Below are 13,399 nucleotides of genomic sequence, written 5' to 3'. Positions count from 1 at the left end.
GTAAGGTAATGTTGTAATCAGGTGCATCAGGGTGTTGTGGTCAGTGTCACATGTCCCAAGGTCTGGATGGTTGAGAAAAGGAATCTGACGAAGAACTAATCAATCGATTAAATGAATTGTCAACTGATAATCAATCTGTTTAAGTCATCTGTTATGATAAACCAGAACCGTAAAAGTTCTCTGATTCCAGCTTCTTAAATGTGAATTTGTTCTATTTTCTATATATACATGACAATATACTGAAAATCTTTGGGTTGTGGACTAAACAAGACATTTGAAGACATCATTTTGGGCTTGGGATACACTGAAACATGTTCTAACATTTTACAGACCAATCAACTAATCGAGAAAATAATCGTGAATGAAGAGAACCGTTAGTCACAGCCCTGGAAAACACAAACACAGAGATGGTACCTAGAAGTTTGAAAATGATGTTGGAGGCCTTTTGGAGAATGAATGGCCTCTTTATTGGCTCATATCGTGAGACAACATCACTGTTGCTGTGCTGTTGACATCAACAACATCAATCAAATTAAAAGATTTGATTTCCCACCCCTTTCTGAAAGAAAGAAACCACCAGTTTCTCTTATTTTCTGATCTATTCACATGTAGTAGATGTCAGTAATCCACTCTCTATCTGTATGGGATTGTGTGGACAGATGAGGTGTAGCAGTGATCCTCGTGAGAGTTCCTGGACCCCGACCTTTACCTCCACATGACCCCATCTCTGCTTTACTGCCCCTCAGCCTGCCGGCACCCACACCTGTCGTCACCCATTAGATAGTATGGCACACAACGCCACAGGATGTATTCTTGTTCACTCTTTGACCTTTCTTTTACCAACATGTATACATGATGTACAGTATGGTCAGTAAACCTCTCCCCTTGAATTCCTCCTGTTTTTCAGCAGCAGCTGCATCTGTCAGCCAGTGCAATGAGGTAATTCCCTGTCGATTGGCTGTAAACCAAGACAAGCATATCAGCTGGAGGTGAGACTGGACCTTCAATGTGTGTGTTTTTTTCAGTGCAGTATGGGTCAGGATTTTAGCATTAACTCCGACATCCATTTGCTCATTGCTCAAAAATGTGGCAAAGCAAATCAGCTCCTACAAACCCATTACATATTTGGCAGATGAAATACAAAACAATGTCCCAAAATCTCTTTCGTACAGTATAGGGCTGCAACTTAAATGGTTTTCATCATGGAATAATCCTCATAACTGAAATCCAAAAGATATTTAATTTACAGTGATATAAAATGAACGGTAACACTTCATAATACAACTCTTCATTTAGAGTGTAATTTTGTTTATTTAAATCAGGTGCCAATAAAATGGTTGCATATTCCTTATAGTATGTAAAAAAAAAAAATTTAAATTATATACAGAGAATAAACTCTCTGGAAAAGACTCTGGAACTGGGAACATTGTGTGTATTGTACATGTACGCCAAAATATTCTGACTCACAGAGATAGTCCAATGACATAATGATATTGATTATCAAAACTGTCTGCAGCATATTTTACGGGTACACTACAAATTGATTAATTCACTAACCAATTCAGCACAATTACATACACAAATGTCATGCATGGGTAATACATATATTTTGTAGGTGTCAGCCTCAACTAAAAATAGGGATTTTGAGCTATAAAACTTATGTCAAGTCTTAGATTAGGTGGTGAAATATTTGGGTGAGTGGTGGGTCACACACTGGCACTCCTGCAGCGCCTCTCTATATATTGAGAAGCAGCCGGTGCTCTTCACTCATTCCGCTCTCCGTGGGGAGTCCTCTCTGTCAGACTGCAGGGGAAATTGACCTGTGAATAAAGCGAGTATTTTGAGGAATGGTTATTTATTGAACTGGTAGAGAGGAGACTTGATGATTCACCGACAGGTTCAGTCACAAACACATCCAAACACACACACACAAATAGAAATGCTCTCCTGGGAGAGAACTTTTATGAGAAGAGTTTCAGGTAAAGTATCAGGGTAACTTCAACTGCCAAAATGTAGCAAGGATCTTTTTTTGCTGTGCAGCCAAGACCGTTTCTTCTTTTCCTCTGATCCCGCTCTCATTCTTTGACTGAAAAAGGAACTTTCTGTTGTTACTGTGTGATCCAGTCTAATCAGTATAACTGTTACTCAAACAATCTTGTTTCATTTAAACCCCCCAAATTGAACCAAATAACAAAGAACACTAAGATGCCTCAAGAGCATTTCAATTCATGATACCATTCTTTGAGAAACACACAAACGCACCCCACCCAGGCCAGCTGATCTGATGCTTAGTGACATGACCTTCATGTCTTGCCCAGCACCATTGAAGGCCCCCCGGGTGCTGCCTCCCTCTTTCTCTCCCCCCCTCTTTCTCTCACCTCCCCCCACTATTCTGCCTGTTTGGGGCTCACCCTGCTCTGGTCTGGTACCTACTGTCACTTCCTACTACCTCACAACACACAGGTGCAGCCAAGCTTGATTAACACACAAAAACTAGATACACACTCAACCATGCACAAAAAGGTTTTGGGAGTAAATATCTAGGACAGACAGGTTGGAGGACACATGTTAGTTTATTGGTCTTTAAAATGTGCTGAGAGAGATTTCCATAAACAGTGTGTTGTGTTATGGAATATTTAACATGGGGTTGTAGTGAGTTTAATGTGATAATCAGCTGTCTTTAATAAACACACTGTTGCTGATGTGATGTAAATCAACATGATTAGTTGGTGGTACCAGGATCTGCCACACCCTGGTTTTTAGAGGATGGTCGTAGTGTGTGTTTGTGTGTGTGAGTGTGCGTGTACAGGATTGTAATCAAGCACCAAGCTGTCCAGTCCTGACATGAACTGGCCACATACAATCTTGAAGACATGCTCGCTTTGACAGCTTACATTACAATTCATGAGGTGGACTCTAGTCTCCTCCACACACACACACACACACACACACGTACACACACACATAAACACACACACACAGCGCCTTCCTGCATTATTGCTGCAGATAGTTTTTCTCACTGCGCAAACAACAATATCAGTTGATCTGCTCTGTTGGTGATGTGAAATACTCCAGTTGTATCTGTGGAGTGGTCTATCAACTTTTAAACAGGTACATCGTGTAATATGCACTGCTGTCGTATTGAATTTCATAGCAAATCGTTGATTTGATTTGTAAGATTGCTAGCAGATGCTAATCTAAAATTTGTATAAACAGGAAATTATCTTAAACCTGCAAGCCTATTTTCTAGCCATGCTAGTGGCGGGGCTCTATAAGGATGACTGTCTTTGAGTTGTAAATGTGGACTGCCAAGAAACATTCAACATTGCTTTAACCCTTGATGTTTCATCTAGTGCCATCATCAGGTCAAATATGTAATTTGTCCAATACTTTGGATTATTACCAAATACATGCAAAACTGATCACATTCCCATCATGATTCAAGTCACGTGCACAGCAATACCAGAAGTAGTTGGTGGCAATTAAGATCAGGCCTCCAACAATGCTCACTGAACAACTAAAAAGAATAGCACGCGCGTCAAAGCTAAATCTGAATGTAAGACAAAATAAATATTGCATGTTAAGATGTAGGGCAACAAAAAACGGCAGCTACTTTGTGTTTAATGGTAATTAGCTATTTTAGCATGCTAACGTGCTGAACTAAGATGGGGAACATCGTAATCAACATGTTAGAATTGTAAGCATGCTGATGCATTTTTAGGCCTTTATTTTCACATGACAGATGAAGACATGCAAGGGGACAGAGGGGGAATGACGTGCAACAAAGGGACGCACGTCAGATTCAAAACCACGGCGTCGGGGAGTAAACCTCTGTTTCCTGTACATGCGCCTGCTCTACCAACTGAGCTGACCCGGCCACAGCATGCTGTTGTTAGATTTAACTCGGAGCACTGCTATGCTGATGTACAGCCACACAGAGCTGCTAGCATGGCTATAGACCGGTCTTGTTGCCATGAATCTCTCAAAAGCAAGGATGCATTGCAGGAGCTACTTTACGGCGAAGCAGCTGCAGACATGCAACACAAACAAATGTTGACTGCTACTTTGTTGTCCAACCACAAATTCATTCTAAACGTGTAAATGAATAGAAGCCAGCACTGGTATGTGGGGTTTTCAACAGCAACATAGCGCATCAACAGTAACAAGAAAAAACCAACACCCACTGAACAACCTTAGAACATTTCTGTTCGTTTGGTTGTCCTCTCCTTCTTTTTCTCTCCACTAACTGTCTGCGTTTCCTTTACTGACTCTGGATGACAAACAGGAACACTGCTGACTGAAAGGAGAAGCGTGTGTTTCACAGGGATGTTTGTGTGTGTGTGTGTTGGCTTCTCAGGGGCATGTACATTAGTGAAGTGAAAATGCACTTTGGTCCAGAAGCTTATTAATGCATGCATCTCCCTGTGACACATCCGTCTGGGGGGAAGTCCAGGTCAGATTCACACAGATCAGGTCTGTTTTTTTGTAAGGGTTCAAAAAACTTGTTTGGATCAGTGTCTGTTTTCCCTCTTGATTTAGGAATAGTAAGGTTTTAATTTGCAATACCTAGTGTCCAAAAATACGTACTTGTTCCACAGCTGTGCTGATTGTTATTTTTTATCCTTCCTTTGCAGTGAGAATGAGTTCCATTGGTTTGTGCCTTGCTGGAAAAGAAAGCTGGATAACGTCTGCGCCATAAATAGTCGTCTCCAATCTGACCTCAAAAGACCCAGCACATTATGGTGTGTTGTTCACACACATTCACCAACACATAAAATTGAACTGAAAAAATGGTTGAAAAAAACTTGATCCAGTTCTTCTGGACACAGAGTCCACGGAAGTGCCAGACATCGCCAGCGGGCTCAAGAAAACAGTTGTGTGTGTGTGTGTGCCTGTCAGTTAGTTTGCTGTTCTTTCGATGTTTCTGTGCATCTATGTGTGTGGGCGCGTTTGAAGGAATCAGAAGTGTCTAGAAGATGTACTGTGAGCAAGTATGTATTCACCAGAGTGCGTTTAAAGGAAAATCCTCTTTTTTTTATTGTTCTGGCCATAATTGTTATCATATTTTCTGATTGTTTCATAAATAGTCTACTTGAAATAGCTACGTACTAAACACCTGTTTACACTTCTGTGTGTATTTAGTGCAAAATGAACATTTGAAGGGAAATTATGCAGAATAAATATATATTTCTTCCAGCTATATACTGACTATATTTACATACATGTACACAAAATTGTGATTTGTGAATTGTGATTTTGCAGAATGCCTGGTTCAACAACGCCATTGTACTTAGCATAGTTCTGCATTCAGATTTTAAATGCAGAAGTGTCTTTCTTTTATGAATTATTTTAAGTATAAGGATGCATAACTATATGTGCAATTATTTTTCCTTTCATCCATCTACTCTGCTGTTACTTTCCCTATCTGCAGTCGCTGTCGTGCATATGCTTAGTGTAAAAAGCTAATTAGACAGCCAGTTACCCAGAAAAGTGGCCGAGAAATCTATCTGGAGAAAATCTGGTTTATTTAATCTCATACCCAGATTACAAAATCCAGGTTTCTGGTTTACATGATGTTTAATAAATCACCTTACTGGAGATAGCTGACTGCAAACTGATTGTAACCAACCTTTTGGCTGTGTTTAGCAATGGTTTCACCTCTAAAGAAGCAATTTAAAAGATGTGGTTTGTTTACAGCCTGTGTGTTTGTTTTACCAACTGTGTTCATTGCCAGCTCAGGATACCCAGGAATTTTATTTACATCAGACGACTGAGCCGGGCAAATGCAAAAACCAGCATTCAGTGACAATGGAGCAAGTATTGTGCTCTCTATGTAGCAAGACTAATACCTCATAGTGAATTGCAATCTGCATTGTTGGTACAATATGAGCTAGATTCAATTTGCAAATGTGTTTCTTGTCAATGAATATGGCAATTCCCAGGTCGAGGTAAGCAACGCTGCTGTACGTGCTTCACTTAATTTTCATTCAGGGTTTTGCAGAATCGGCCAATAACACCATTCTGTCTGATCATGCATGTCTTTTCCTGTTTCCCTATACACATAGATCCATGTTTGTGTAAAGTCACAAAACAGTATGTTATACAGTACAGTGCAATATAAAACCTAGTCTATGAGTGTTTTTGAAAATATCTGTTTCTTTGTGCCACACACAAGAGATAGAGAGAGTGAAGAAAAGCAGCAGCTTGTGTTCAGAGACAGGTGAACTCATCTTCAAGACACTTCCCTCTCTCTAATATCTACCTCTGCATCTCTTCCTACCTCGCCTCCCTCCTTCCTTCACGCTCTCTCTGCAGCGCTCAGGTGGGATGGTGACGCATCGGCTCAAATAGGATTCAGGTTAGCTGAGTGCTAACAGGCAGCCGGTGTTCCTGTGGGGAACAAATGCTGAATGCTGCTGAGTCATCCTGTACAAGATGAACAGTGTGAGTCTTCAGTCTTCTGCCTGACGCACACACACACACACACACACACACACACACACACACACAAACACACACACACACACACACACACAAGCTGGCAGTTGAAATACACTCACCTGCACATACGCGTAAACTTCTGACTTGCTAGATGAGAGTTTTAGGGGCATCAGGCTCAGGATGTGTGTGTGGGAGTGCCATGAAGAGAAGAAGGATTTTACACATAACTGCTGCAGCTGATCTCAAGATCTCTTTCTCTCTATCACCTGTGCAGCTCATTAAAACATCAGCATGAGACCAGCATTGTTGACAGATCTTCTCTTCACCCCATCAGTCTGCCTCTTTAATCTACAGTGCCTGATTTCACCAACACTGAGTTTGAAACAGGCCATACAGTAATGTTTAGCTCTGCTGAAAGAACAATCACTCTTCTCATCAATCACAACATCCTCATCCTGAGTGATTTTATGAATTGTTTGTTTTTCCTGGCAACCGCCCATGTTTTTCTGCATGTTAAGTATATTTGATTTGGTGCTGTTAAGAACCAAACTATACATTTTTTGTTGGGAAATGAATTTCACACCTGTAAAACTAAAGCCTTTGTGAAGCTGTCCCTCTGTTTAGTGAACCTATGTAGTTCAGTGAATCAGCGACTAGATGGGAGATATAAAAGCACGTATTTTTAATTTAAGTTTGTTAGCAGTTGCTTCCGCTTTGAAGCCATCAGACTCTTTGTTGAGAGGAGGAAAACTGAATAAAAAAGGTTATGAATGACCAAAAGCCTACAGATCATTTAGAGTATTTCCAACTGCTGAACAGACTTGACCCTTTGCTAACCCAGCCTCCCTTTGTTTCTGTTACACTGCAAGATTTCCGCTCTCGCACGGCACATATGCAGTGTACGAGTTTACAATAAGAGTGGCAGATTTACACCACTCAAAATTGGATGGATGTCTGACTTTAATCGGTTGAAATAAAAACTGATGCTAAAAGTTGCAGCTAGCTAGCAAATGAATGCTAGATCAATAATGTGTAATTCCACAAAATAAAGTTGTTAGCTAATGCTCCTTAGCTTTGGAAGCAACAGACATCGTCTGTATTAAGGAACTGACTTTACCGAGCTTTTACTAAGTAAGTAGCTTACACACAAGAGCAAAAATGTTACTTTCTTACAATTTTATCTTTGGGTTTTTAAAGACTAAAACCTTTCAACTCTTTGTATATGCACACTATGGACATTTGACATGTGGAGAAATACATAAATTATTGTACATTATTTATAAAAGTTTTTTTCAAATGAGACAAAATGAGGCTGCAAATTTGCAAGCTACCGACATTTTCAGTGTTAGCAAGGTTGGCTGCTCCGCTGAGTTTACACTGCTGCTGTACAGAGGGAGTTTATTTCTGACGTTCTCACACTTTCACTAAATTTCTCCCTATATACTGGAGGGAAAAACTTGTTTCTTCAGCTGACAAAACACTAACTTTACACTGTTAGTCTTGGTTTGTGTACACTGGGTCCAGTCCATGATCTTATCTGAAAAACATCCATCATTATCCCTTTCCACCCTATGAAAGTTTATACCCATTAACAAAAATAAATGACACTATGTGAAGTAGACAAAGAAAGGGTGTGTGGGGTCAAACTACCTGCTGAGTTTATGTGCATGGGAGATAGAGGCAAAGCAGGGGATGGCTGGACAGAGGGAGTGAAAGAAAGATTGAAAGAGCGAGTGAGAGTAACAGTAAACAGTGGGATGATCGATGAACGCCTGACATGACTCAGCTCTCGGTTGCCGGCCAGCATTTCCATGACTGGCGAGCCGCCTGCACGACGGAGACAAATGACCCGGCAATGAAGGAAAATGAGGATTTTATCACCCATTTCCCTCTCACACCGTTGCAGGCCCACGCTCTCCAGATTGCTTTTGTGTGTGTGTGTGTGTGTGTGTGTGTGTTTCTGGACTGGGAAGTTAACCAAATGTGTGTCCTGCGTTCCTGACAGGCTGGCTTATGGTCATACGCAAGCCCAAGGGTGCAGTTTAGAGAAATCACTCACTCAGTTAGAGACTTGTGAAGAAATGCCCAAGGTCTGGAACACCTATAAGTTACCTGTGTGTGTGTTTGTGTGTCTGTGTGTGTGCGCGCGCAAGGAAGTGTGTTTAAAAGGACATTTATCTCATCCGCAGATTTAATTACACTGCCCCTCCTCTCTCTCAAACCCCTCAATCCCTCCCTCTTTCTCTCTTACCTTCTCTTTCTTATCTGCGAGCTCAGAAAGCTGATCTGACTCTGCCATCTTTGGAAGTCATTATGGGATTAACTCATTCCCAGAGTATGGATCTCTTCTCTTGGAGCCCATGAATGGGGCTCACCCGTTCTTCGCTTCCCCCAAAACGGCTCACTCTAGTCGGGATAATCAACCAGCAGTACTCCTTCTTCCAGCCTGGAGCACCATCTAGGAGGGAATCACTTCTCACTTATCACTTTTCACTTCATCCAAAACATTAATCCTCACAAAATGTACTCCAGAAATAGAATTTATCATGTAAAATTATTCTGGATTTAGGAGAAAGGTTATTACAGCAGGAGGGTTATGAAAAACCTTGTTTTTTGTTTTAATCTCAACTGTGTAAAGTAATGTGACTGCTGGAGGTGACAAACAAGCAAGCAGCTTTAGTAACGGTAATAACAGTGTTCTCTGAGACCTGACAGGAATCCACAGCCTGAGGTGAAAAAGTGTTATGTCATCACTTACTGTTTGTACTTCCCTAGCCCCCATGGGCTGTTGGGTAATGACACCTGCCATCATACCAACTCTCTCTCTTACTCTGGGGGCAAGATTAACAGTTGTAAGCAAACTAGTTTGTTCGGAAGGGAGAAGTTGATTGAACAGGCTTCGGAGAGTTTTGTAATGCTCCTCACCACACCTTAATGTCCCATTGTAGACTATTTTGCCTTAAAAAAGGAGGGAAAAGGCAGTAAAAGTTATTAATTTGTTGTGTCACACAATGTGTCTGTTGATGGAATAGTTCAAGGATTACTCAGACCACCAGTCACCTTTTTATGAGTGTGTGGTATAGAGAAATCATGTTCACTAGGCCCTTTCTATTCTTTACTGTCTCCACCACTGTGCAGCTGTCTTAAGCCTTGCTCCGAGGCATGATAACCATGTGTTGGTGCCACACACACACACACACACACACACACACACACACACACACACACACACACACACACACACACACACACACACACATGCACCCCCCATACACACAGTGTTATCTTCAGAGTCACAAGTTAGTTTTTTTTTTTAATTGGGCCATGTGGCAGCCTCCTGTTACAAAGGAGCCACACATCTTTTGGTGCAGCCTGGGCATTTATCTAGCATAACGTGATTATGCTGACGTGCCCTCGCTCTCAGTGGTGGCCGGTCAGGATGGGCCACATGGCTAGGGGTCGGCCCCTCCCCTGGGCCTTGTTTTTACTCACAGCAGAGCTGGCTGTTGTTTGTTCACATGTTGCCTGTCAGGGGAGCCAGGCTGATCACAAGTGACGACTCCTGGTTATGCTGCCGCTACTTGTCCTTTCTTCTTTCCTGTTTATTTTGGTCTTCATGTCACTGCCAGAAAATCTTCATCAGATACTACTGGCTTAGAGCCACTGTTTACAGTAGCATCGTTTTAATTAGTCTGAGGTCATACGGTTTTGTTTGCAGAAAAATTTAACAATCCTGGTGAAAATGGGTGCAGTCTGTGTGCAGTGTCCCTGAAGTGGGTCAAATGGACGGGAGATTAGCAGCATGCACTGCTGTCTGTCACAATCATTTGATTTGATTAAACAGCTTTAAGTAACACAAGCAAATGTGCAGGATTTGCTCATTCCAATCCAGTAGAAAAAGAGGACACAAAATGTTTATTAATTATGTAGTAAATGAATTGTGTTTAATATCTCAACAGCAGTAAACCAAATTGACCTTCATCAACCCTAAACTTGTCAAATGTCTGCCACTATACTCCTTGCACCAACAACATGGCCAATATCTGCCCTCTATCCACTGAACTTTCTGCACAGTAGACTGCAGACACACAGGCATCAATCAGTATGTTTGCATGCACAGCAGTAACCGGGGTGTGGTCTTACCCCGGCTAAGTGTATAACCGGGTTAAGGTCAGTTCTCCCCGTATACATGAGCCGGGAAGCTAGGGAAGAATGACAGGAGTAACTCCACCTCTGGTACAGTAGGGAGCGCTCTGCCAACGCACAGCGCTTTTTCTTCCGGTGGACCCATCTATGTAAAAATTACACAGACCATTCCCAAAATTATTACAATTTAACAACTTAATGTTTCATTTACACACACTTGTCACCACATAAGACAGCGTTACCTCCAGATGATTGACAACATGTCTGGCTCAATATAACGTCATCTGTAACCATGTCGGGGGAAATTAGTAAACTAACTTTGTTAGCTAGTTAACTAACATTAATGTTAGCCAGGCTTCTCGCTCCCCAGTTGGTTTAGCCGTCTCCTGATTTCTGGCCTGAGGCCTTTCAAATATAGCCCATTCAGACCAATGTGTGTGTAAAGTCCATCTTTAATATTCCTTTTCTCTCGGGCTCAATTTTTCATCATTTCCATCCTTCTAAAAAGTAGTTGGTGTTCCTCCCTTACTTTATCACTCTCCCTCTTCACCTTCCTCCATCGGACCCTATTCACATTTCTGAGTCTCTCTCAACATGCTCTACAGGGAGCCTGCTAGTCCATATTCTGAGTTATGGCTCATTCTGGCCTGGTGTTACAACTCTTTTAACCACAAAATGTCTCTTAAGTGACAGTCTAAGAGAGGAAGAATTGCTGTTTAAGATTGGCCAGGGGACAGAGGAGCCAATCTAAGCTGGCAGAGAGATGAAATATCCCACCCAAATTTAGCTTTGTGAGAAGACAGGCTACCTCAACTTCAATAGCAATTTCTAAGAAATTTATTTTTAAGTAAGCTGGTTGGTTCAACTCCCTTGTAAAAGAAGAGTAGCAATAAGTTGCTCTTGAGGGAGTGGGTGAATGTGCTGAAACAGGAGACACATGGAGCTTGTCCTGTGCCTCTGCATTGCTGTTGTTTACCGTATCTAGACCCACAGATCGCCAGATTCCTCCATCCTTCCTTCTCTCTGTCACTTTGTCTTTCTCCTCTCCTCCTCCTTCCCATCCCCCTCAGCTGCTCTTTGCTCGCCGCCGTGGTGGGTTCAGTTCTTGACAAGGCCCCACATCCTGCTAGTTGCTAAATGAATAATACATGCATGTTCTAGCAGTGCCGTTAGACAGCGAGAGAGAGAGAGAAAAAGAGAGACAAAGACAGGGATGCTGTGTGTGTTTGTTGGTGTGTGAGTCTTGAAGCCCCTGATGGAAAAGGCCAACGCTGTCACAGAACTTTAGATCCAGTCTATATACAGCAGGTACAAGAAGGTAAATGTCTGCATTAAACGATCTAGTGTCAGAACTCGCTCTTCTTTCTTTCAGTCCTTCAGCAGAGATGTGAACCAGAAGTTGTTGGTGCAATTCCCATTTGGGTGAAAGATAGCTAATGCAGTTCTTAGGATAAAGGATTGGGAAAATAATGTCAGTAAGATTTGAAGAATTTTGATTTCCAATGCTCAATGTGTGTGTTTGTGTGTTAGCAATATAGAAGTCAGGTCTCGCCATTTATTTCCAGCAACACTAGTTCCCTTTAACCCAGCAGAACGAGGGTTGCCCTACTTTTTATCAGCTCCTCTCATTCAGTTTTGACGAAGATCAAAGCAGTATGCCAGCAGCCAGCGGAGCATGCATGCATTATCAATCATGTCTGAGGCTTTTTGTTGTACAGGAAAAAATATTGCAGAACACAGATCAAAAGGAAAAGGTCATCAAAGCCACAGAAATCATCTAGATGCAGGGTAGTTTTGTTGTGCATGTGCACAACAAAGAAATAGGCATGAACAAAAACATTTTGTGCAATCTGTCCTATGACCCTGAAATTAGGTGTGCAACTGTATGCTTTATAGTTCAGAGAGCTTGTTATTTCTCTTCTTGCTCTCGCGCTCTCTCTTCTGAAGACTGGAGATTTGTGCTATAACCACGGCACTTTATCTCAAAGGACACATGCAGAGTCAAATTATTCACCTCTCGCTCTGAACTATTTCCGCTGTTATTAGGAAAAAACAGAGCAAACGAATGGGAGCAGCAAGGGTCTGTGGGCTAAGTCGAGTTAGTGTAAGCAAGAGAGCCAGACTTGTTTTTGAGACGACATCTGTAACGTTTTCTTTGGAGTTTGGAGACAGTGTTTAACCAGGTATGAAAGTGCAGTCTCAGCAGTTTCCAGCTCTCTGGGTACAATGGAAGTTCTGGCACCTGAGACGGCAGGTTGCTGATTGATGCGCCATGACTTCATGCTTCTCACACTGACAGGCAGCTCAGGAATCTGTCTAACCAGCTGTGCAGTAGACACACACAAACTTGCACAGTTGCTCTGATTCTGGGCAGAGTTCCTGTGAGGGCAGCCATGCCATTGGCAGCGCCTCTTACCTTGACACACACTGCACACGACCCAGATGTATGACTGCTGTTAGTCTCTCTAATTTTCTCCCACCCACCCCACGCACACTCACATTCACACACTCCACACGTCATGCTGATGCCTTTGCGAGTTTACTCCAACCAGTTAGAGAGCTGAGGTAACAGGGAGCGCATGGGCTTCTCCCATATGCACCTTGGGAATGTTCTGGCAATTTTCTGTCTACATCATGAATGGAAAACCCAGCCGATTAAAGGAACTCTCAGAACCAAGTCAAACAAGTGTAATTGTTCTGTTAACTGAACTACAAACTGGATTATGCTAAACTCTAAGAGTGATTTCTTAGTTTCAGTGGATGTTTTGATGATTTTGCTGTTAAGATTGTATCTGCCCCCCCCCCCCCCCCC

Source organism: Etheostoma cragini, chromosome 4 (assembly GCF_013103735.1).
Source record: "Etheostoma cragini isolate CJK2018 chromosome 4, CSU_Ecrag_1.0, whole genome shotgun sequence".
Taxonomy (NCBI): domain Eukaryota; kingdom Metazoa; phylum Chordata; class Actinopteri; order Perciformes; family Percidae; genus Etheostoma; species Etheostoma cragini.
This window is presented reverse-complemented; position numbering follows the sequence as displayed.